This window comes from Ylistrum balloti, unplaced genomic scaffold (genome assembly GCF_031769215.1).
Source record: "Ylistrum balloti isolate Yb309-2 unplaced genomic scaffold, AGI_CSIRO_Ybal_v1 Utg370458, whole genome shotgun sequence".
Classification (NCBI taxonomy): domain Eukaryota; kingdom Metazoa; phylum Mollusca; class Bivalvia; order Pectinida; family Pectinidae; genus Ylistrum; species Ylistrum balloti.
In genome coordinates this window covers 436,566-461,841 of record NW_026782303.1, presented here as the reverse complement: position 1 = coordinate 461,841, position 25,276 = coordinate 436,566, and the positions used below count along the sequence as shown (strand labels likewise).

Below are 25,276 nucleotides of genomic sequence, written 5' to 3'. Positions count from 1 at the left end.
AGACAAGACCTATGTCAAAGAATGCAGTTGGTAGACAAGACCTATGTCAAAGAATGCAGTTGGTAGACAAGACCTATGTCAAAGAATGCAGTTGGTAGACAAGAACTATGTCAAAGAATGCAGTTGGTAGACAAGACCTATGTCAAAGAATGCAGTTGGTAGACAAGACCTATGTCAAAGAATGCAGTTGGTAGACAAGACCTATGTCAAAGAATGCAGTTGGTAAACTTGAAATATGTCAAAGAATGCAGTTGGTAGGCAAGAACTATGTCAAAGAATGCAGTTGGTAGACAAGACCTATGTCAAAGAATGCAGTTGGTAGACAAGACCTATGTCAAAGAATGCAGTTGGTAGACAAGACCTATGTCAAAGAATGCAGTTGGTAGATCTGAAATATGTCAATAAAGCAGTTGGTAACAGAATATTATTCTCTAAATAGATGTAATTAGTATGTCATGGTTAATATAAGTAAGTTTACTTACACTGAATCTCTCATGTCCAAGTGCTATAGACTTACTAAAGTCCACAGAACTCACAACACATTGGATAACTAATAAATCCGAAACCAAAAAAACAAGAATTTTTCCAACACCAGTTCATCTGACTAAAGCAAAAAATAAAGTTACTTAACAGACTCACGAAATATGATAAACAATATCAAATGTAGTCTGTCAAGTATTTTTGTCTTCAATAAACAATGAGTCATATTGCGGGCTGTAACTTACAATAGACGTGTGGGTGTGTATAACAAGTCGGGTGTCACAAGGGGATTCCATTACCTAACGGAGGTTCATAATTAAGTACCGGTACTTAAGAATAGAGGCCTGGTCTAACAGTACTTCTAACAGACAAGTTCCTTAATCAGGAGCTGATTTTATCAAAGACACGTCATGAAGACATTTAAATTACTGTTTATGTAAGATGATAGAACTTTTTGATATCTGAACGGAAAAATATCCTTCCTTAATAAATATTTGGTAATGAAAGCTATTTCATTTGATAAACAACTAACTAATCATTTAATCTTCATCACTGAATACTTATATCACATTAAAAATGAAAGATCTACAATAATAGATTTTTTTTAGTTATTTTCAACTTTACTGAAATTCCCTACTGGGTGGCCTCATATTTGAGTAAAAACTACACATTTGTTCTCAAAATTAAAAGCATTCATCATTTCCATATCCTGAATGTTAACATGTTAATGAACGCCATTAAATATTTTCTTTGTAATTTTATCCTTGACATTATATATGTTTATCATCATTTCGAAATTTGAAAAATGCTTCAAGAATTGAAAACACACCACTACTTTGTTTTTTATTCTACAGAGCACAACAAACACCAGTGACTAATGCCTTCCATAAGACGATGTCTAGTTACACACGAAGAGAAGTTGTAATCAATCCCCATCAGTTTACCTACTCTACAGTTTATAGGTGATTGAGACCTCCATCTGACCCATTGTAGCTAGTTTACAGCATAATGATGGTTCAGAAACATCATCCTTATAGGACCTGTAACCTCCTTGCCCCACTCCCCCTATCCCTTGCCCAACCCCCTTGGGAAAAATACTTTTTATATGTCAAATTATAAAGTTTTCGAAGATTTTCTCTGTGAAACTTTGTAAAGGTAAATCAATAATCCATCCATGTTAAGGCAGACAAAGCCAGTCCTCACCATGATAAATGACTTTTAATTTTCTTTCACTAAGGAGTCACTTCTGGTCAATCACCGAGGTTCAACAGATTTATATTTTTAATGTCAAATGTGTATTGGCATTTTTTTCTGTGGTTTAAAGTTACTTTATTTTTTTTTTCATTCTAACAAGAGATATTTTTTTCATTCCAACAAGAGATAAAGACAAATAAGGATATATAAACACAATATTTAAGTTTACTGGACAGAAATTTGTCAGCTGGAAACATAATTGGTGGTTACACCAAACAACAACATGCCAAAGATGAATTTAATTGAATCAAAGCTTGACGTAAGATTGGCAAAATATTAAACTAATATATCTATGGAGGAGACTTAATTAATGAACTTTTAGGTCCTGTTTCCTCCCCACAACTCCCAACAACTCCCCATCCTGCCCCCAACCCAAAACTTATGTCACAACCATAATACAAATGTGCCTGCAGTAAAAAATATACCATAGGGAAATTCTATGTAGATAATATGTATGCAAAAGCATTGTGGGACAACGGTATAAGGTTCAATGGTTAAAAAGATGAAAACCAAAGATGAGGGAAGAAATTGTTCGACAAAGAACTGTAGTAATGATCACAACACCAATTCGTTATTTTCTTCTGTCATGCATTCTTAAGCTGATCAAGGATGCCTGATGCATTCTAAAACACACTCAGATAGACAGACATAATTTGTATCTCCACACGATAAGGGAGTTGTATAACAACAGTAACATATTATTACCCAGAAAGGGACGCTACAGAGAGTTATACTTCAACTGATACTGTTTATCAGGACATTACAGAACATCGGCAACACAGGCTTGTGTGTCCTTGAGGCTGTTATTATATGTGTGCAACGGTGCAGACAAGGCATGAATAATCGTCATGGTGATTTAGATAAAAATAAACAGGAGGCAACAGGAATAGAAAACTGTTGAAGCATGAAGAGCATAAACATGCTGACTAGAATATGAAATGTAGCTTAACAATAGAGTTACTTCCCTTTAAAGTGCATGTACATGTATATCACTGAAGACAAGTTTTACTTTACTTAATATAAAGCTAATACCAGGGCAATGTGAAAAAAAACATTTGATGTGAGCTGAACTCAGGTTAATTTCTTCAAAGAATAGTGTAGGTATTGGGACAGGAAATTGAGTTTGATGGTAGGTAAATATCAGTTGGTTCAAAGAGCCTCAAAGGCTCATAGTACCTCTAGCTATGGTATGATGTGGAATCAAATCTTTGATGATTTCACAGAATAAGCCTTTACTTCTCTCTTTTTCCTTATTATTTTTTTTTTATTCCAATTCAACAGGCACTGACAATCTTTATAGAAATTATATTTACTAAAAGAAAAATGTTACATAAACATATACCTTAAAATGGAAATTCTAATTAATATGAACTGCCTTGTCTTTTTTAAATTAATGTTTGTTAATCATGTTGTTTACTTGATCTACTAGATGTTTAAACCCTTTGAATAAATTTTATATGCAAGGCATCCATTATGATAGAAACACGCTGTCATGTAAGGATCTGCTGATACAGCATGATGTTTTAAGACTGTTGCAATTTTACATAAAGATGATTACTCTTGGTGATTAAACTGTTACAGTTGGCTGTGTGATATTTTACATTCTTTGGTAATCATGGCACGTTTACTTATACAATACCCAAGATACACATTCTGTAAATTCCCCTTCATAATGATGTTATAATTGGCCTCTTATTATTATATGCAGTCATCACATGTATCAAACATGTTTTCACACTTCAATGATCAGACAATATGTCTGAAATTTAATTATGCATTTAACACATCACTTTCAGTGGATTACTGACATCTATATCAACAATCAGATTTCAATACCACCATGATACTGTGAAAAACATTTCTGAGTTAGTAAATGAAGATGAGTGTGGAGTTGAAAGGTGATAAGCTATGGAGTTGTAATTAGATCTGTGTAGTTGAACAGAAAGAAAGACAATGACGAGGGTGTTTGCATATCATAATGAAAAACCTTACAAAAATCTAGTTGTAGTAACACACCAAGATCAACATCCGAAATCTTATACCAGGCCATCAATAGTAAATGTGTATCATGTGACACACAGACAGACGCTGAACTTGTAACATGACTCATGCTCGAAGAACTCCTTGTTGTAGAAAACATATTGACAAATAATATTTTCTCCTCGTCGGAGGAGGTGTTGATTTCGCCTACTTTACTTGAGCAACTCGTGTCAGATCCAGCTGCTGAAGGGATATATCAGAGATCTACATATTATCTGTTTGAAAGGCTATACTGATATACCTTACACTTGGCATACTTTGGGATTAGAAATAATTCATACTTGTCTATAAGATAATTATAACATAATTCTACATTTATCAACATATCGTTAATTAAAATTTTATTGCCAATCAGAAATTGACATACCCATAGCATCTGTGTACAAAATGATATCCAAAGCTGTCCTGAATAAGAGTATCACTTCAGTGTAAATTATCATCTACTAATACCATATTCATGCCACCTGCCTAAAGCACATGTCTGGATATCAGCCCACCCATATCTCTTGTTGTTTTGCAAAGAATTGTACATTTGTATATGTACTGACAACTGCTTTTCCATTGTCTAGCAATAAGCCCACCCCTAATCATGGCCTTGAGTCAGAAATTGCAGATCTGCACTGCGGGATTATTTCAGACAAACAAACATCTGATTTCAGTGAATTATTACCATTTTACAACGCTGATATGTGGCCCATATTATATAGCAAATTGGATGCATAGTTGAAAATTGCATAATGTAGTGGTATATATTTGCTGTATAGATGTGTACATAGGTATGTAGATATAACTGGGACCAAATTGCTGAGATAAAATTTGGGAAGGAAGCAAAGTCTGGAGATGGGAATATGCTGCATGCCAAGTTCAACATACACATATTAGTCAAGCTTCAGGTAATGCTGGTCGGACAGGTTTCAAGTGCAAACATTTCATGTAACTACAGCCCACTACTACTACTTATTGTTTTTAGAAATCACCCCTCCTGTGTATAATCAGTGTAGTGGTATTCATATCAGATCTGGTGTAACCACAAAATTGTCATTAGATCTCTGACATAACAGGGAAAGGTGCACAACTAAAGGAATATTTTACAAGGTGTCAAGATACACAATAAAACTACAGCATCTTTTACAATGTACAATTCATCAAACGAGGCAAGTGAAACAGTACTTATCACATCCACACAAGTATAATGTTCCATTTATCATATAACCATTTATCAGTAAAATAAGCAAAAACTCTCAAATATGACAGACTTATTTCGACACAAACAGTTTTTTTCTTCCAAAGACAGTCATGACGACATTATTTATTAGGTCACAAAAGCTTATGACATATATTTATGACATAGCTGTATGACATGACATAAAAGGCCAGTTATGTGATAAACAAACTGATAAACATACCAGCAACACAGTCCACTTACAATTATCAACAGATTTCAGTGAGAAACTTCAACCAAACAATACAAAATGAAAAAGTAAACAGAATTTGTTATGAGGAATGTTATTGTCTCAAACTCACATGTGAAACTCCTCAAAATAATTTCACAAATGCTAAATGAAGTCATGCATGATGATACTTTCAACAGCAGATTTTTTACCAGTAGGGCGAAAATTGGTTTACCTGTTGACGAGTAGGTGGATTACCTGTGGGAAAGGCTACGTACATATTTATTGCTTATTCAGCTGTTACTAGCATTGGGGGAATACAAACAGCTAGGTGATGGTGTGCTGAATAAAAGCTTCCAGCAATTACATTAGCCAGGAAGTCAGAATCGTGGAGAATAAAAATGGATAGAGAGGTAATGACAGAGTGCATTTACAAGACAAAATTGAGATTTAAGTGAATGTGTGGGTGTGAAAGAAGAGTCTCTCTAGGCCTGGCTTGTCTTAGGGGAGTATATATAGGAAAAGGAGGGTGTGTGTGTGGGGGGGGGGGGGGGCAGGAAAGGTAGCAGTGTCTTGTGGAGGGGTGCGGTGGGGTAGTGGAAGGTTGAAACATCGCTTGTTTTAGTTAAATGTGTACCAATGACAACTGACCATAATCCCAGCCTCCAAAATTTGAACCATCCTGGACTAGTTGTGCATGAGTAATGGAAAGAAAGGCAGAATGTGTGTACTTCAGATACATGAAGGTAACTGAGGTGTCAGACTTCCAATTTCCCTTTAAAAGTTTTACAGTCAGACAATGTGGTGATGATTCTTCTTTACATCAGACACAAGTAAATCACACTGTAAGAAACTTGTAACAGCACCAATACACTGGGTGTTATAGCCAGTGTTCTTATCTTTTAATTCAAAATCCATCAAAGAGATTTATATACCAAATACAACATGCATGTAAAAAGTATTTGGCACAGCAGGATATTTGAATGGAGTTTAATGTATCTGCCTTCAAATAATTATATTGTGCTTTCTGTGATACAACATTTCAAATCAGGATCATAAATTGTGATGCAACCACTGGCTGTGGGGGGAGAGTTGCAGAGGAATTAAGTACTTTTCTATTCCCTTTTAAGTAGGCACAATGGTGAATGATTTCATTAGACGCTAATTACATTAGTCTCTCATTAAACCTGTTATCTAAGCCATGATGTACAATCTTCGTAATTTTCAAAGGGTAACTTAAATATCAAGATGAAAACAAAGCTGGTGTTTACACATGTACCGTTATAAAATCAATATCAAACTAGTACTGTTTTGGAAAACAGACAGAGCATCCTCTTTATACACACAAACACAATAAATCCAAGGGGAATCATGGGACAGTTTATCTGCAGTGTTCGCAAAGGCTGCGACTGATAATAATATTGCATGGGCAAGCTCACCGAGATAAAACTTCCGACATTGGCTAGACACAGGTATATATATTTATACATTTATTGTTTATTAACTAAAACAGAATACAAAGCATACAACATCAAATTGTTCACTTTCAGCACAAATTTTGCAAGTCAATAAAAGATTTAACAAAAATGCTTTATTGAAAAATACTGTTCAGAAAGACATAGAACCATTTTAAAAGTTTGGAAAGCTGTTGATTTAATAGCAACTTTTCATCATAAAAAACAAATAAATGATACATTTTGATAATTCTTAAAAAAATAAAACAAGGGAGATATATCTGCACCAAATTACAAGTCAACCCTTAAATTCTGGATTCACTTCAGTATATTTACTACTTAGCAACACCTTACTAGTCACAGAGGAAACAGGAGACTCCCTGTACAGTGTAACTTTCATTGGATCTCCGATAACTATTGATATGTAGTTGAACCCAGATCACATCGAAAAACGCTACATTTGTTCACCTGAAGATGACATCAGGTGACCTCATATTTACCTCTTTTTTTTTTTTACCAAGAACTGTTATCTTAACAAGTGTTCAATAAAAAAAGGTGTTTTTGTCATAACTAACTGAAAGATATATAGGCAAATTTACTTTCTATGATGTCACCTAGATGTCAGATAAAATGGCACACATCTTTTCAACACTCTTCTCCACGAAATTGGAGATCAGCGCGTTATTACACATTCACTGAACCTAAAATACATTTTATCAAAATACTTCAGTCAGCAAGTCATCTAAGATGAATTAAAAAGCGTAGGAGGTCCGGATCAAGAAAGGTATATATGTGTGTCACAAAATCAACAAAACCTACCTGTATTCAGACACATGAAGACACACCCAGGTCCACAGATCCCAAAGCATGCTGTGATTTTGACATTTAAATGAAATCAAATCTGTGTAGATTTCAATAGATAACCAAACCAGTGAAAATTACATTAAGCTCACACTTTGTTGAAAAAACACAAGGTGTCCATGGAATAACTTTAGTCTAGGAATTCTATATCAAAAATTATTTCAAAACATGAATACTTCAGGGAATCAAACAAAAACATCAATATTCTAACATAGTTAGACACTGGGAAGGGACCTAGTGTGTTCAGGATTGGCTTTGGATCAGATGATACATTAGCCCTAGAAATGATACAATAAATGAATTTTACATCAAATTTCATCATTGAATGTTCACACAAATTTCTAAAAGCTGCCATGCAGCTAGATGCTTCAGCTTCAATCACAGCATGTATTGATTTTACATATTTCTAGGTTCTCTGCAATACACCAATCATAGTTTTTTTCAATATATATATTGAAATATTAAATTACCTTGTTGCCTAACTTACATCCTGCTTTGAGGCTATGTCACATGATAGTATTCTTAGCTGCTGATTTGTCATATAACTAGGCTCAAAGCAGATGTAAACGATACATTAAACTAATTTAGAAACCAAAGATATTACGAAATTCAGATTAAAATGTTGTTTCTGTATAGATTCTTAATGCTTTGTAATAAGTTGTATTATCAACATACACAGGTCATCTTAAACAAATGGAGATGTTGTCTATATGTGATTTGGTGTAACATCATAGTTATATCATTATGATTCTGCATTGTCTCTCTTTATTTCAATGAAATATGCTATAACAGCTCAGTCTTTACAGCTTTTGGACTTTGCAATATCTTAAGTGAAGATCTGACCAGTGTGGTTCTATGTCTTAAAAAAGAGCAAAAATGGACTGTGCTTGGATGATTGTATCCTTGGGAAGGATAATCTATATAGGAAACTGTTCTGGATGGCATGTGATGGGCCTCCAGCATGTTGTTCAGTGAGATAACCACAAGCAACTTCAAGGAGACTTCAAAATGCCTTGGCTGATGAGGGAATACTCCCATCAAAAGAGCAAACACTTCGTTTTACTCTCAAATCAGCATGTCAGTTGTCAAATTGGAATGTGAGGTAATCAATGCTTAATATAACACGTCACCATGACATCTGGTTTACATGTGTGATGTTACATTCATCAATTTTAGAGGTATAGTTTTTCCAGACATAAGCAAAAAATTTAGAAACATGAATAAATAAATAATGATTGGTTCTCAAGAGAAACCATCTGTAATGTTTGTTCCAAAACATCATGTCAGAATGTTGAGCAAATCATACATATGTGTCATAGAGGTCAAGGTTATCTATGGTAAAATCTGTTGTGACTTAATTGACAGTATTTCTATTAACAGCCCTCCATCTTACTTCAATTAACTTGTATGTGCTATAGTAAAACCCTAGACCATTATAAAGATCAATATTCTTGTCGAACTCAGCTTGTAGTTGACACTATCCATTTGTCAGATGAGTTGAGATGACCACACCGGCAAACTCCTGTTTTATTCACCAATAACAATCAGCTGATGAGAAACAAGCATGACCTACTATAATGACCTGCACCTGATCATAATGAAATAAGGTGCTCAAGTTTTCCTTTTTTCTACTTCTGAGTACAACAATCTCAGTTAACTAACGAAAAAAACCAGGAGAAAAAACAGGGGTTAAGTGCATATGAATGAAACTGTTGGATATTTCATTTCTTAAAAACAGTCTTTGTAGTAAGTATGTGCAAGAAGTTTTGAAAAGTTTCAAAACAACATATCTGAAGATAGCAGACAACATCAATTATATTAAAACCAACTGAACCATTACATATGTTAGTGTGTGTTGGAGCACGGAGCACGCATGACCAAGAGCCTTAATTACAGAGACAGACGATTGCTTTTCAACCACCTATCATGGTAGCCTCTCCTAGCCAGACAGATGGTCAGTACATTTGTTTCTGGCCTATGAGGATGCCTGTTGTTACAGTATCACGCTTACAATTTTTCTGAAATTCATGAAGGATGCCTAACATGTGTAGACACTTTCTGTTGTTATATGACATCATGTGTGTTAAATATTACTCTATCATATCCATTTTACAGACATTTGTAGGAAGCCTCTGCTCACGTCATCTCCTGTTTAAACCTGCCAATTCTATAAATCAGTACAAACTTATAACTGCCAATCTGTCTTAATTATACAAATACATAAGTAACATTTTACTGCTGATCTATCTGTCTTATACAGCTAAGGTTTAAGTAGAAATCTATGATAGGCAATCTATCTTTTTGCTAGGCTACCTTCCTTAGTTTATGTAACCCCTTGTCTATAATCATTCTACTTTTTCTTATCTTGGGGACATAAATATACACTATGCTATGCAAAATTGCAGGTAAAACAATTTTTGATGTTGAAGGTTTAAACATGAAGGCCAGGGCTATTTTTACTGTGATGGAATGGCTTTCTTCTCTAGAATGATCTACTTTATCCTCTGTACTGAATATACAGCCCCGAATACACACCTCAACACATACTAAACCACGGAGGTGTAAGTAATTACTATAATGACCACACTGTACAGTGTTATATAGGTAATTTAGTGGTATGACCCCTATATGCAGCCCTAGGAAGGTATGTCTACTGTTGATGGGGTGTCTACAGCTGTCTAGTACATACATTCCAGTGTAATGACAATGAAATCTCACTGTCATATGCTTCTCATTACAAAGAGTACAACATTGCTTGTGGACATCACTTGTAAACAGGAAAAACTCAATTTGATACTTAGTATACAAGTAGTAAAACCTTGACATCCTTTTCCTCATACACAGTACAAAAAATACAGTAAACACTGACAGGTCATCATAATCATAATCTGAACTTCAATAAAACTACAGCAAATATGAACAAAACAAATACTTCTGTAAAAAGGAGAATAAGACCAGAGGTTCTGGAAGAGTAAGCATTATCTGCTTCATTAACAACACCCGCCAAGTAAACCTTGGTCAATCCATGCAAGTAATGTTGCATTCTCAAATGAGAACGAGGTGTAATACAACAGAACAAACAGGCATTCTAATGAACAACAAACACATCCAGTTTCATATTGCACAAAGAAATAGAATATTTCTCAATTAAATCACTTTGAGATTACTAAAGCTCTAACATAGACTAGTTTTTATCCAAACCTATAACTGTGTTCATTTTCACATGTACCAGAAAACATTAAAAATATTTTAATTAATATATAGTGAAATCTTGGTAAGAGATGCTTAAACTAAAAGATATTTGACCTCTTCATGTAACCTTTGACCTTTATCTCTGACCAGTAACCTGTCCTCTACTGACAGGTGGATCTGTAGGATCTTGTTAGATATTTGATATGATCTAGTCTTGATCTCTGAACTCTGACCACCCTGTTCTGAACTTTTGAACTTTCGGTTCTTTTGTGACCTTCAATGGACTCCATGCTGATCCTGAAGGTAAAACTATGTAACATGCAACATATGCCCTGAAAATAACCCAGGCTTATCACAAGTTGCACGGGAGAAAGGAGATTATGGGGTTCAGCAGTCTGGAGCATGCAGACTTCTTCATATCAAACCAGAAGAGATAAACTCATTATAGGAAAAAGTTTGTAGGAGGACCTCGGGTGGACCAATTCATGGTATCACTCACTGCAAAGTGGAAGATAACACTATACATTTATCCTGAAAATCAGTTGGAAAAGCCGCCTTAAAAATATGTCTATAACTACCAAAAAAAAAAATTAACATTCACAACAAAGAGATTGCTAAAATCAAACTTCCTTCCTTAATTGACAACATAGAAACTCATTTTTTGTCTTTTGTTCATACAATATCTTTGTTTTATTAATAAAGAGTTGAATGAAGATTTTGGTTGATATACACTGTTTAATTTTTTCAGTAGTAAGCATGAAGCTGTACAGAGAAATTGCTGCACTGATACAAACATTTCTTATGATGGTGTTATATTGATTGATGTCCTATCAATATCCATGTTCATTTAAGGGTAGTCTCCCTGTGTAAACAAGAACAGTGTATGTGTTATGCATTTTCAGGAGGCTTTGGTAAAGCTGTGAAGGCACTTTGTGATAATGAAGAACTGATACCAGCTTATAGTGCTATCACACTGAAGTGTATTGCTGAAGTCCCGCAATAGAACACCCCACCTGGTCACATTATACTTACAGCTAGGAAACCAGTGTCCTGTACCCAGATGAAGTAACAACTAAGAAAGCCTCTGAAGTATCTCAGCCTAGGTATAGAACCCAAAGCCTTCCTCACAGGGGCAAAACAACTAAGGAAGACTCTGAAGTGTCTTGGCTTGGACATAGAACCCAAAGCCTTCCTCACAGGGGCAAAACAACTAAGGAAGACTCTGAAGTGTCTTGGCTTGGGCATAGAACCCAAAGCCTTCCTCACAGGGGTGAAACAGCTGAAGACATAAAGTGAGGCAGTGTTAAGGAGAAACATACATAGAAATGAAGGAAGTGTTAGAAAGAATAAAAATAGATCAGGACCAACAGTACATGACCTATTACGAATCATACAATATGGTAAGCAGGTGCCTGCAGGACTGTGTAATCTTAAATATGTTAACACCATTCCATCAGAAGGACTTGAACTTGAAAAAGGAAATTTGCGATTGACATTGTATTTACAGCCTCTTTAGTCAAGAACACACAACACTAAATCTTAAAAGTTAAATTGTCCTGTTTCACCTGGGTCTTTTTATTATAGGTATCCCATGTTACAGGTATAAATCAGCTTTTCCAATAAAACATAGGTTCAACTAACCCAAGAATATCATCTCTGTCTACACACAATTTCTCATATATCTTACCTAAACTACCTGCACAGCAGGGCCCCTTAATGACCATCAAATAGAAGAGCCCCTCACCACACAGTCTGATCTAGTCTTGTGTGTACTGCTGTTTCTAGTTTATTATCCAATGATTAAACAGAGGTTAAATTCATCTACAGAAATTTAGTTCACCTGTGCTTCTGTAGTAATTACCTACACAATCAAACATAGGGTTAAAATCATCTACAGAAATTTAGTTCACCTGTGCTTCTGTAGTAATTACCCACACAATCAAACATAGGGTTTAAATCACCTTGCCAAATTATACCTGAAGCTCACGTGACCTGCAGCTGTCAATTACTCATACACAATCAATCAAATATATGATTAAAATCATCTACAGAAATTATACCTGTAGCTCACCTCAAACAGCATCAGTCTACTTGCCCAGTATAATTACCTACAGTCAAATTACTCATACACAATCAATCAAACATATGGTTAAAATCATCTACAGAAATTATACCTGTAGCTCACCTCAAACAGCATCAGTCTACTTGCCCAGTATAATTACCTACAGTCAAATTACTCATACACAATCAATCAAACATATGGTTAAAATCATCTACAGAAATTATACCTGTAGCTCACCTCAAACAGCATCAGTCTACTTGCCCAGTATAATTACCTACAGTCAAATTACTCATACACAATCAATCAAACATATGGTTAAAATCATCTACAGAAATTATACCTGTAGCTCACCTCAAACAGCATCAGTCTACTTGCCCAGTATAATTACCTACAGTCAAATTACTCATACACAATCAATCAAACATATGGTTAAAATCATCTACAGAAATTATAACTGTAGCTCACCTGTACTTCTGTATCAATTACCCCAGACAATCAGACAGGGTTAAAATCACCAAGAGAAATTATACTGTAGCTCACCTGTACTTCTGTATCAATTACCCCCAGACAATCAGACAGGGTTAAAATCACCAAGAGAAATTATACTGTAGCTCACCTGTACTTCTGTATCAATTACCCCCAGACAATCAGACAGGGTTAAAATCACCAAGAGAAATTATACTGTAGCTCACCTGTACTTCTGTATCAATTACCCCCAGACAATCAGACAGGGTTAAAATCACCAAGAGAAATTATACTGTAGCTCACCTGTACTTCTGTATCAATTACCCCCAGACAATCAGACAGGGTTAAAATCACCAAGAGAAATTATACTGTAGCTCACCTGAACGACAGCCATCTAATTACCCTCAGTCTAATTACCTACAGACAATCAAACATAGGGTTAAGATCATCTGCAGAAAGTATACATGTAGTAGTGTACCATCACTTTAGCAGTAATTACCCACAGTCTATCAAACGTAGGGTAAAAAATCACCTAGAAATTATACACGTCAATCACCTGTACTTATGTAGTAATTACTCCTGTAGCACTGCAGATTTGTGGACTTCGAATCTAGAGCATGTAACTACACATATGAATCATAGTTACAACATCGCTTGCCATTTTTATGTTGAAAGCAACCTCAATCCTTAGAATATGTATTATGCTTGAAACAAATCATATGTCTCAAATGGCAGAGCCAGAGCACCAAAGTTTATTCAATGCAGCAAATCCTGAACACAAGATGTATATATATATATTGTGTACATGTGCAGATCTACCAACAACTACAACAGTAATGAGATCAGTATCTATCACACCACCATCCTGTATGAATTTGGAATCAACATATAATTCAATTCAAACTTCAGTAAAACAAAAATACCATGATTCAATTGATATTGTTTGAAGGCAGATTTCAACAAATAATTTTTCAAAGGTTTTATTAAAACAGTTTATCTAACTTACCTATTAATGAAAAGGTGTACAGGTAATTCTCAAGCCTTGGAAACGAAAAATAAGAATCACAGATGCAGCATCTTAAAGATATCAGTGTATCCTACAAAGTTTTTTTTTAATCGAGAAGGTCAGCACAAACAGGATTGAAGAGGTTAGTTGTTATACATACACTCAACCATTCCTCGGATTTCCAACACTCTGGAATTTATACAGTAATAGGATGACTCAAACACCCAGTACACACAGTGCCGTAAGATCCCAGATACAGGCTCCGGTTTGTTGTAAATTAGCCAAATATAGATAGTGCTACTATGCTTGTACATGAAGTATGCGTGTGTGTGCATGGCAAGAAAGTACACAAGGGTTACACATAAATTACATTACCAGTAAACAGCACTAAAACAAAAACTTGAAAATAACTTCAACTGAAATCCTGATTATAAAAATCAAGTCTGCTTACCGAACACTTTACACAGCAAATATAAAATGATGTATAATGGTAAGATTTCAATAAACAAACATTTTTATTAAATCCATCCTCTATCATGGCTACTTTTCCATCTCTTTATAGTGAATGAGGTGAGATTGCCATAAAATATGTTCTTATGTGACCATCTAACTATGATTATGACACGTTAGAAACAGTTATCATTTTTATTGACAAACGGCATATGATAAACATACAAAGAAAGTGTATAACTTTGGTTTCTTTATTTTGTTGTTTATTTTGTCAGGTCTACCACCACTCTACAGTCAGGGTCATTTTGGGGCAGGCTCACCTTATAGTAACTGGTGACTTACTCACTGAACAACATATGGGAGGCCAATTGCATGCCATCCAGGGTAATTAGGGTAAAGTTTCTTGCCCAAATGCACAACAACTAACCATTAATGATGGTGGGCATGGAGCATGACTATATTCAAGTTAATTTGAATCATATAAGCTAAGCAATCAATATCAATACACTGAACTGCATTACTCTCAATTCTAAACACAGGATGTATGTGTCAGTAGCATGTAATTTAAAATTCTACCCATGAAGTGAGAGTTCATGTGACTACTTGGCTGTTTTCCCACAAAATTGGAAAAGATATCACTACACACAGATATATACGGCTGATGCGACAAGCACCATATTAAGACTGGAATATAATGCATATATGTAGATTTTTTGTATTTTCATTCTGATCCCTAGCATATGTTTCATGAACCATTTACACTAACCTACCCAAGGGAAATAATAAAACAATGAATCCTTATATTGTACACAAGTTTCTTGTTTGTTAAAAAATAAATTATCCTTTCTTGTACCTTCACATGGTACACACCACTACAAAATCGTGATTTAGACTTTACCTGTTTACCAAAGTGAGGCAGCATCACTCAGCCGTATAATGATCTCCCTACATGTGTGGTAACCCTGTATGCATGCTGATACTTACTGACGAGTTATACAGACACTCACAACATTTTTGCCAGGGATTTGTCAGTAGAATGAATTACAGTAATTCTTCTTTAGAATTCAGGTATATTTTCCAGAAAATTACCACAACTTAATTAAATGAAAAAATTATTATCTGACAAAAATGTGCTGGACATATGTAAAGAATTAAAATATCTTACTTAGAGTTTTCTTTTTCAATTTTTATTATTCAAATTACCTGAAAAAATGAGATGGAAAGCCTATCCATGTTTAATGGAGTTCAATCAAACTATACTAAAAACAGCTAGCTATTTCACTGTGCTGTAACAAGCCACTGACTTTTAGTCACTTTTGGTCTCCTCTGGGCTAACTGCAGAATAGATATAGTATCACGTACACGCAACCAAAGACCTACATAATCATTGTTCCAGTAGTGATGTTCAATAGGTTTGACGCAATGTCAAGTGCCATCATCTCGACAAAGTCTGAATTCTTAATGAAGCTACAGTTAAGCATACTTTTATTACTTTAAAAATGTTTTTTCCTGTTCCTTCACCACTGGTAACATCAGATACCAGCAGTTTAGGAAGAAATAAATTGTTCTTTTTCTATTTTCTTCCACTAAAACTGTCTGGTACTTTACTCCTTACAGACATTTAGATTTAATCTCACTTTTTCCCATTTTCTGATAACTATATTTGTTGTTCAGGGATTTGATGCTTTCATCACAGTTATACAAAACAGGACATACACCACCATCACTATCACAGCCACATCAAGTGACACAACTGGATTACAGACATCAAGATTTGACTGAATTCTCCTTTCTTTCCTTGAAATTATAAAAGCATGCAATATAATTTGTGACAGGAAAAGAAAATAATACAGGAACTGTGAAGGTTTTTCACAACACGCCTTAAATACACAAAGTAACCCATGAACAAGCCAGTAAATACTGTGAAGTGGTCACTTCCTGTGGTGATTTGACCGGTATGATAGACTGTAACAGACCCAATTTATATGACAAACTCCCATGCATTAAATGCCTGTACTATCATATTGTCAACTTATATAGGACCTCATTGGAGTTTTTAAACTCCCACTAAAGTTTACATTGATTCAACAGTTTAAACAGACTAGCTAGACCCTACAGCCCTAAATAAAGTCCCAATAAAGTACACAGTAGTAGGGCTTCTATACCAGTTCCATAACTTCATTGCTTTCAGAAAAAAGTTCAGTTACAAACTTTTCTGCAATATTGTGTAATGAAATATTTGCACCTTTAAGAAATAATATCTAGACTATATATTTGTCAAATTAAGTAAGTGTAAGTTGATTTCAAATCTTGTGTGACCTGACATAAAACAATTCACTACCTGATGAGGTGACTTGTACCAGGCATGTTGGATAATGATATGAGCTGGCAATGTAATCCTGACACTTGAAGGAGACAAGAATGGCATTTCCATATCAATATGAAAAGTACCATCTCTGTCCCTTACGATTCTTGCTTTATGTTTGAGTTCTGTACGACAAGGTTTAATTTTCACCCAGAGGTGAATGATACAACTTGGAGGAAACACAAAATCATTTCCACTCGAAGAATGTTGTTGATGTAGCTCTGAAACTGGTATTGGTGATGTACACTCACCAAAAGTCGAAACACAATCCTTCTCCTTATACATTTCTTCTACGTATACCTCATCACCCACACTACATCACCAACCAATACCTATGACGCTCGAGGTGTAATATTTCAGAGAACATTTCCAGTAAACATCTTGTTAGGTAATTTGCCAAATAACCAAACCTTCCAATCTTTTTTCAACTGAAGACCTAGAATCTACCACAACGAAGGAGAAACAGACAAAACCAACAGTAAAACTGTAAGGTTATACATAACTGAACTCTTATATATGGCTGTTTTGAAATATATTGGAAACTTCCACTTATTCAGTTACACTACATTTATATATATATTTATACTTATTAACTTTATATTTGTGCATTTATACTAAGAGAATATGCAAGATACTTCTACTGTATTCCTTTCTTAAATCAAGATATTAACATTTTCAAACCGGTATTGCTCACATTAATTATATCTACCAAGTTTATCCTTAAATACACCCTTTTCTTCAATTTTGCAGACTCATCAATTTTAAAATAGTAAGCTTAAAAGCATAGTTCAAAAACAGGCCCTCCCCCAAACACTTTTAATTCTAATCTTCTACTTGGCAGAGAGAGAGAGGAGGGTATCATTTGAGGGTAATTATGGTATATATTTGCCTATAATTATTCAGTGTGATGATATTTGAGTTAAAATTACATCAAGTTTCTTCTTTATTGAAACTCACAGTCTGAATACTGCTTTATAAGGCAGGTCACAATCCTGACTTGTAAATGTTTTGCAGTGTCATATGTACCAATACATAATTGTGGTTTAAGACTTTTCTAACATTGCACAAGAATTACTATGTTTTCATTTTTATGTATAGTGATAAACGTTAAATCACCTGCATATTGAGCAGATGGTATATCGGACAATTCTCATATGACCATGTATCCATGACAACTGATCATCATGGCTGAACAAATCTTCAGAATGCGTAAGATGGTTCAGATAACATGATCAATAGAAAAACAAAAAAAACCTCACACATTTAGTGATGGCTTTACCGCAGACAACAAAACAGGTTCTAGTAATAGCAGAATACCTGTATATATTGACACCTCGACAGATAGAAGTCAATCTCAAATACATAATCAATAAACAACAACCACAGCGCACAAACATATCACAGCCTCGTATGTCCCAACGTCACAGATGGTCGCAGATATGCAAGAGTCGCTTGAACTTTCACCTATCCATATAAATATTTATAGACTTTACAGGGATGAATTGTCTGTTGTACAATCAATCAAAACTGCTTCTATCCACATTATTTCAATATAGGGGTTCCAGCAATTTTAGAAGTATGCAGAATCCAATATTTTTGGACACAGACTCGGATAAAGATGATTGGATGGGGATGATCCTAAAAGAATTGGTGGTAGGGAATTCACAGTTTAGAGCTGCTTTTTAGCTCCATACTAGACAGTTATCCAAGACTTCTTTTCGGTGTTGGTGCAGAAGAAAAACCAGGCATCAGATCAGGAAAGAAGAATAAAACAACATGCATCTGCATTTGAACCAATTATAAATTAAAATCTATTTTCTCTGCTTATTCCAGTTGAAATTAAGAGCCAAAAATGGTTTTGTTGTAACATGATAGTAAGAGATTTCCTAATTGATAACAAAGTGTCACAGATTTGTACCAGACACTCTATAACCACACTCTTTAAGCACTGTTGAATCTTTCTCCACTTTCTATTGTAGGGTCATTTTCATACAGCATACATCATGTCTAATTATCATGTACACTTACAGGTACTCCAGATATACTGCAATTATCATGATACATACATATACTTATGTGTATTGTACACAAGTGTACACTAATTAATACAAACTCACTATTACAGCTATATGTTGCCACAGTTGTTTCATATCAAAATGTTGATGATGGATAAAATGAAAAAAAAATCACTTAAATGACAATAATAGCCAAATCACAAAAGCATCAGACTTTTCAAACTAAGAAGTAGATCCAATGTGTGAGGTGTTATCACTACTCAGGACAACTCTTAATGGCTAGGTACAGATGCTGTACTACTCTGGTTTGATTTAAACACTGATCAGACTAGTACTGATAATTACTGCTAGATTCTTCCCTTACAGGTACAACATACTTGTCAGGAATGTTACAAAGCACATTGAGGTCACAGGTAGGTCTAGAACGTAAGTCTAGACAGTGTTACTACTAGTATATAATGCTTGTTGTTGTAGTATATTGTATTCATTTAACAGAGCTGGTAGACATAGCAGACAATTATACAAATCTTTTGACTTTCTGGCAAATTTTACGCTTTTGATTAATAACTATCTTTTATTATTAAAGTTTTTTATTTTTTTTTTGTTTATTTGTATTTCATTATTTGTAAAAACTGAAAAACTGTAACTGAGCACTATCCATTATGACATGATTTGGCAACTCCTTCAGTAGTCATCTGTTCATGTATCTTAAGATATGGTCAGACAATTAATGTGAAATATTTCAGTTCATAGGCTAATACCACTGTCATACATTGGTAACACTTCATTGATCATGTGTTTACACTAGACATACAAAAGCATTTGTTATGTTAACTATACACTCATTTCAATAGCATACATGTTGAAAAACACTGATGTAAAAACAAATGCATTGTTATAGTATTTCCAAAAATAATGGTTTTATAGTTGTTGCACTTAAAAACGAACATATACAAAATTACTTATACAAAATTAAGGTATACAAAATTATTCACCACTATTTGTACATAATATATGCAATGTAATAAAATTTGAAACATTATATTTCAATGTTGATCACAATACTTTAGGCACTATATGTGTATAAGTGTAAAATTTGTTTAAAAGTGTCAATGCCAGTTTAACATTATCACATTTAATCAATTCAATTAACTTTTGAAAAATCCCCCAAAATAATTTGTATAGTGTCTGGGAATAACACTGAACGCCCACTTATAAATAAATACTCGATTTCAACTCAATCTAATTAATGACAAGGAATTAAGTTCCATCCTCTAATTAATAGACAGATGTGTAGAACAGTCTGACCTCAGCCGACATCTATGATCCGATCAGCGCGCTAACCCAATCAGGTTGTGCCAAAAATGGTCAATCAACCAGTGAAATGAAATAAGAAACCGGAATTAGACTTCCGAATAATGCCGGCAGCTTTCAAATCGCCTGCAACTGGTGTTGACTTCGAATAATACATAAACTGTCTGCATTCTGATGTGATGTGTGCCCGATGATGTTGAAAAGGTGTTACTTACCTCCTTATATACCCGTGACAATGTCTGTAAACTGGTGGGTTGGGTCCTTCTTCCTTCGGGATGGAAACAGTTTCTGACGGACGCTTAGCCGGGACCGTCTGTACCACATGCGCACTCCACCGAAAAGCTCACCGAATACCAGGGAATAACCGACCATACAAAGGGAGATAATTCAGTATATCTTGTAGTGTAATAGAGCTTACAATTTCACGTTTTACATATATTTTACTAGATAAAGACATCGCAAAAATAAATATATGTGTTTGTAGCAATTGACAGCACATGCAAGAAGTCTTACAAAACACACGAAATGTGTGTGATACGTCACGTCAGAACTGGTGGTTATTTGAGGACGCACGACCTTTGTCAAACAGAATTAAATTCTTTGTCATGTGTTTTTTACCTTGAAATATTTTAACAGCTGACAACATAATCAACTTTATTGTAATTGTTATGAAAGATAGGAAGGATATTAAATATTTTCACGGAAAATCAGAAAAAAGATGTGCATAACACTATAAGCTATTATTGAGAGTTACAGGAGGCAAGATGAATGTGAGCGTGATGTGAATGAGAGTAGCAAGACATGATGATTAAGTAGATGATACTGTGAAGTGAAAGAGGACAATATTCCTGACTTCTTAGATATTTGTAATATTTCTGATTTTAGACAAAGATAGCGTTATTACGAATGTTAATCAGTAGGCGAATTAAATTATTTTATTTTATTTTTTTATACGTGTGCCAAGAATATTATATTCAGCGATGCAAGAAACGTAGACTTTGGAGAAGATATGCAGATAAACCATGCTTTGATATCATACGTAAGAGAATGCATATTGACTATAAAAAGTATTTTGTTAAAGTTAAAAGTGATAAAAACTTTAACACAAGCTTTACATTGAGTACAGATGTCACCAGGATAACATGTGCAACTATTTGAGAAAATGTATTTCTCAGAATTTTCGTAAACATTTCAGGAAACGTGAGTAAAAATAGAAACATGTTATCTAAAAGAACTTGCTTTCTTTAGATACTTCAAAAAGTTGGTCCCAATTAAGCCAAACATTAATCGGAAAATGTGAATTGTGAGTTTTTGAAAAAATCATGATGTTGACTTTTCAAAATTACCATTTGAGGAGTTAGTTTTTGATAAATCATAATAAAACACACACACAAATGAAACACAAATAAGGCACGTGGTCCTGATGGCCTTTAAATGCATTTACATTTAACTGTACGACGTTGTTTTCACCATGCTTTGTTATTTCATTTCATTGTACACATGAATACGCAAATTCTCAAGAAATGCGATAAAAGTGCAGTATTGTTCACGTGTTTAAGAAAGGACACGCAAATGATGTAAATAATTGCAGGGTATTACCCTCTGTATACTGTCTCGGTAAACTTTCCACATCAGTCATCGATAATAGGCTGATGGTATCTGATAAAAAATATTATCAAATCAATGATGCTCAATTTGGTCTCTAGACAAATCTTACTATTGACGCAATACTTCGACATTACAAACACAAACCGAACTCTGAAAAACAAGAAGTGATTATACATGAGACTCTTGTTCTATCGATTATACTAAAGCGTTTGTTTCGTCAATCGTCAGGATCTGTGTGAGGTTTGAATTAACCCGAGACGGAATCGATGAAAGATCGTTCTGTTAATTAGGTCGCTGTGGTGTTAAATGTTACGTAAAACGTAATGGCCATTTTTTTTCAATTGTGAAAATGGATTGTTTCAAGTGGAACTTTCATCACCATTATTGTTTTCTATGTTAATAATGTTCAGGTACAATTTTTAAATGACAAATGTTCTTCTAATGAAATTCAGCTCTAAATTTGTTCCCTTAAGTGCACGCAGATAACATGACAATACTCGCTGAAACGACATAGGGTTTACTGGATATGCTAAATTCTTTGGAAACAAATACAAAAAGGTGGAATTTAATTGTTAAAACCAGTAAGAAAAATTCCTATGTTTCCAAGTGATTTTAACTTGAGAAATATGGAAAATGAAAATATAATAGGATTGTTAATATTTTCAGGCAGGAGTGTGAAAATTAGAACATCTTCGAAAGAATATGCAGATGTATTGAAATCAATAAAAACTTTAAAAGTAAATGATTAATTGAAGGTTTGTTTTTGTGTATTTTCTGGATTAGTCAGGGATGTAGTCCCTGGTGACCACATCACTACGGCCAAGAAGACCCAGGGCATGCTACCCATAAAATGTCTTGCGCACAACCACTACAGCAATGATATACTTTTCCTGAGAAATATAAACCACCCGAGCATATATCAAAACGTTCTACCGACCGAGACATCGAGGCTTCCTTTACGAAGACAATAAGATGACGTCATGATATGTAAAATAGATAAGATAATTTGTGACGTACCTACTCTTTGCTAGACTATTCATTAATTTAGTACAGGCGGAGAGAATCAGTCACTCTTCTAATAATATGTAGTTCTAATGGTACATTTTATAGATGTGGTGTGTCTTTTCGTGGTGAGCGCCATATTCTACGTTCCTTCTGTTTATTGGGACCTTTCTTGGTAAGTATGGACATTTTCACGTGAGTTGATCGTATAAAAAATATGTACGTGCTGAATTCTAATTTTAACAACTTTTCCTCCAGATTTATAATACTTTACTAAATGTTACAAGTGTCTAATATTTATTTTATAATCTGATTTGTTTAGTGTGGAGCCCGAACCAGGAATGCTTTAGGCCTACTACTTTATGCCATTTGACATTCGGAAGAAAATATGTCCATCTCAAAGGGATATCATATCCGTAAGGATTGCACTGTTTTATCATAACATATCTATGTCACATTTTGTTGCTTTCTCTTAAACAAAGAATCAAATAGAAAAAAAACAAAGAGTAAAACAGCAATGACAACTTTCATCTTCTCTTCTAAAGGAAGAACGACGATTATAATAAGGAATCTTGTCCGTAAAATGATTATAAACATTGATCTGTTTTAGCGATATGTCGATAGGGTACTTGGTGCCGTCATTGATGGAATTATCTTATCCGAAGGATACCCATGACGGATTTTCTAGAGAAAGAAAGCTTGTAAGTAATATCAGTCAACTGACACTGCTTCTGTGATATTTCACATTTCTATATATAGAATATCTTATACGATACACTGCAATCGTATCTAATCACATTGCTTAAACGGAAGTTATACATGTTACATATTCATAAAAGCGCACAGATTAATCTCGGGCGCTACCATGAAGATCCCGGGCGGAGCTCATTTTAAAACTGGAACGCGTCGTCAGGGAAACATAGTTGTCTCCCCTTCCACAAAGCTACCAAAGTCGCAAAATCCTGAAACCTGAAACAGTGAATATTAGAATCTCATCCTTGAGCAATAGGGAAATATACTTTTGTCACGAACACAAAATCCTTCACATTATGAACTGAAATATTTATCTTTAGTTTATCTACTTGTGATTGGAACAACTGTATTGGCAATGTCAGTTATATACACAACGTATACAGGTACTCCAGCTCGAAATATCATTGACGTCGAAATCTCTCTCTCTCTCTCTCTCTCTCTCTCTCTCTCTCTCTCTCTCTCTCTCTCTCTCTCTCTCTCTCTCTCTCTCTCTCTCTCTCTCTCTCGTATAGAGAATAAGACAAGCCCCTCTTGTTTTAGATCGCACGCGATGGACCTCCTGCGTGTTGTTCAGAGAGATATGAACACAAAAACAGCAACCACTTATTCAGAGTTAATGTATAGATAATGGATTGAATAAATTCATCTACAGTATATATATAATTCCAAGCATAACTAAAACACCAAAGACTTTTGCAGCTTTACATAATAGGTTTTGCCAGTGGATGAAGTGATCTCGGTTCGCAGCAAGAAAAGTGCAGCAGAGGTCATTGTGGCAATGCCTCCGCTAGGATTCGAACCCAGGACCTCTGGTGGACTAGTCTGATGCTTAACCAATCGAGCGGTATATTGCGGCTAGTATTGACAAAGGTTACATTCCGGCTAGCATTGACCAGGTTTACATACTCCCACTCCAGGAAAGAACACGTCCTCGAATTTCCAGGGATCACAGCAATGGGTGACAATGCTTAGTAAATATCACGAGTCCTTCCACAGGTGCCAAAGAGGTCATTAGTAATGTCAATGCCTCCGCTATGATTCGAACCCAGAACCCGAGTGTTCTAGTCTTGACAATAAACCCATTGAATCAAAAAAGAAGTTCTCTTTAGCCGAGCTGTATATTATGGCTAGTATTTACTAGGGTTACAAAAGCACATTACAGAAAGAGCTATCAATATTTAGATGAAATTAAACATGTCTGCATTTATTTGACATTATGGCAATATTCAATGATATTCGATTTCCTGTCAAAATGAAATTAAAACAACAAAGTAACGAAAATTTTCATGTTTGATATTCAACTAGAGGTCAAGAAAACATAGATTCATGGAATTATAATGTGATCTACAATTTGATTCCATTTAATTGGATTCTTCGAATATCAGATGTCTGAAGTGGATCTTGAAGATGGTATTAGTATAATTACTTGCAATAATTGACAATAGAATGCAATTCTTTTATTCTAACGTGTTCTCCCGTTACGAAATACACTGACTTGCACTCAGGGTTGACCCAGTGATAATGCGAGCATCCTGTTGTGTGGAATCCGGAAGAGATCATTCTC

At 34.7% G+C, this 25,276-nt stretch overlaps 1 protein-coding gene across 1 annotated transcript in view; it reads right to left on the bottom strand.

The window, feature by feature from the left end:
- The window catches only part of LOC132555185 (uncharacterized), a 50,453-nt gene extending 29,808 nt beyond the window's left edge, over window positions 1-20,645 (bottom strand). Inside the window, exon 1 of the mRNA XM_060219539.1 lies at window positions 20,565-20,645. The gene's annotated coding sequence lies outside the window, so the exon portion shown is untranslated. The remainder of the gene's footprint in view (window positions 1-20,564) is intronic.
- Window positions 20,646-25,276: the final 4,631 nt, after the last annotated feature.